The 2,500-nt window shown below is 56.9% G+C and overlaps 1 non-coding gene across 1 annotated transcript in view; it reads left to right on the plus strand.

Moving 5' to 3' along the window:
- The first annotated feature begins 2,459 nt into the window (after positions 1–2,459).
- LOC124742274 overlaps positions 2,460–2,500 on the plus strand; it is a 1,909-nt gene continuing 1,868 nt past the window's right edge. The window contains exon 1 of the ribosomal RNA XR_007010248.1: positions 2,460–2,500. This exon is cut by the window's right edge and continues 1,868 nt beyond it. This is a non-coding gene — a ribosomal RNA (small subunit ribosomal RNA).

Below are 2,500 nucleotides of genomic sequence, written 5' to 3' on the forward strand. Positions count from 1 at the left end.
TTGTACCTTAACCTAACCTATGTTGTACCTTAACCTAACCTATGTTGTACCTTAACCTAACCCATGTTGTACCTTAACCTAACCCATGTTGTACCTTAACCTAACCCATGTTGTACCTTAACCTAACCCATGTTGTACCTTAACCTAACCCATGTTGTACCTTAACCTAACCCATGTTGTACCTTAACCTAACCCATGTTGTACCTTAACCTAACCCATGTTGTACCTTAACCTAACCCATGTTGTACCTTAACCTAACCCATGTTGTGCCTTAACCTAACCCATGTTGTGCCTTAACCTAACCCATGTTGTGCCTTAACCTAACCCATGTTGTGCCTTACCTAACCCATGTTGTGCCCTAACCTAACCCATGTTGTGCCCTAACCTAACCCATGTTGTGCCCTAACCTAACCCATGTTGTGCCCTAACCTAACCCATGTTGTCCCCTAACCTAACCCATGTTGTCCCCTAACCTAACCCATGTTGTCCCCTAACCTAACCCATGTTGTGCCCTAACGTAACCCATGTTGTGCCTTAACGTAACCCATGTTGTGCCTTAACGTAACCCATGTTGTGCCTTAACGTAACCCACGTTGTCCGCTAACGTAACCCACGTTGTCCGCTAACGTAACCCACGTTGTCGCCTAAACCTGCTCTGTAATTGTTATACGACTCGTTCAATTAGTGTAGTGTTGCCCACCCGCAACCCTCGCAATATAGTTCGCTACTCGCACTGCCCGCTCCCCTGTGTATCGCTTCATGTTAAACACCTTGCAAGTCTTGCTGACTTTCCACATGCTCCTGCTGTACACTGTAATGTGGATGGCAGCAGGACGTACATGCCGCCCCCCCCCCCCCCCACCCCTCCCCACGTCCCCACGTCCCCACCTTGCCCCCTGCCTTCGCAAGCTGGTTGGTGACAAGTTTGCATGTTCAATGCCCTTCGCATGCGACGTACGCAGGCTACGTTGTGGTGCGGCCTGTGTCAACTGTCCGCTGATGTCGTACGCGTGAACCACAATCTGTACTGCACATTCGTCCTTATGTACTGAATGATACATCGTGGCACATGTGTGACCGTACAACGACTGCGCCCAAAAACGGCGGACCATACAGTGCAAATATTGTGCACGCAGCTACGTGTCGTCTCCCTATGAGAGCTGGATTGCAGTGTGGTACGCCATAGAGACGTGTGGGAGGAACGGACGCCGTGGATGGCGATCAGCATGAGCTGTGTGTTGATGTATTCGGACCTAGTCGTCTCTCCTCAAACACCGTGATAGCATGGTGCACCGCGTTCCATATCTGCGACATGCTACAGAGGCCGGTTGACAGTCGTTCGAGCAATGGACATCGCATACGTACGGGGGCCACCTTCCACGTATTGTCTAGGCGTGCACATTTTGTTGCGTGTATGTGGGCAGACGTAGTGTGGCGTGACACCTGACACAGGCATGCAATAATCGTTGAAGTTGCTAATGGCGATGGACGCCTACGTTTTCTGGTGAAGTTACGCAAATGAAGAAATGGTAACCCGTTGTGGTGCGGTTGTTCTCGCTAGGGGTGAATCGGTGATGGCGACGATAGGTTGAGGTACTAACCGGTTGTTCCAGCGATACCCACCATGCCGATGAAACTGAACGGCATCTGGGTGTGAAGCGATACGCGGTGGTGGCTGGGTGGGACCGTCCCCGGCCGGTGAGGGGGCGCCTCCCGGCGTGCTGGCCGCGCGGTGCGTGGGCGCACGCGCTACAGCCGGCTGGTGGGGGCGGCCAGTGGCAGGCGCGCCGGCCGACGGACGCGGCAGGCGTCGCAGCTGCGCGCCGGCGCACCCTGCGCGCGGCGCCGTGCGGCCAAAGTAGGTCCTCGCGGGCCCGGTGCGAAGCGCGGTGGACATCTTCAGTGTGCTGGTCCGATTGAGGACTGTGTGCGTTGAGGATGCGCCGCCGCCCGGCGCTCGGCGCCGCGACGCCGTCTGCTGCTCGGTCGCCCCAGCGGTTCTCGCTGGTGGTTTGTATCGCAGCTGTGCGGATGTGTTGGCGCGTGCGCTGTGCTGGGAGAGTTCGCTTCGGCACCCAAGTGGGGCTTTTGTCCTTCTGTGGCGCTGGCGTTGGAGCTGCCGGTCACCGTAGGTGGCGCGTGTTGTCTCCCGCCGGCAATGCCACGACAGCACGCTCCCGGGCCTCTGTCGGCAGCGGCAAGCTCAGTTGGGAGCACGGGTGGTCGCACCGAAAGCGTCTACTCGCCTAACTCCGGGCGATTGCGCCTCTCTCGAACCCGACCAAGTACTTGGGACGGCGCTGCGCGCCGCCGGGACCTGAGAGGGTTTCGAGGTGTATTGTGCAGGGGAGCTCAGCCTCCTCCTGTTTGCAGAATGATTGAGCGGACGCTTGCGTGTTCGCGCGGGCCCCCGGGACACACTCCCGGGCGGCCGGCTGCTCAGCTCTAGTTGGCGCAGCTCCCTGGTTGATCCTGCCAGTAGTCATATGCTTGTCTCAAA

This window comes from Schistocerca piceifrons, unplaced genomic scaffold, assembly GCF_021461385.2.
Source record: "Schistocerca piceifrons isolate TAMUIC-IGC-003096 unplaced genomic scaffold, iqSchPice1.1 HiC_scaffold_229, whole genome shotgun sequence".
In the NCBI taxonomy this organism is placed as follows: Eukaryota; Metazoa; Arthropoda; class Insecta; order Orthoptera; family Acrididae; genus Schistocerca; species Schistocerca piceifrons.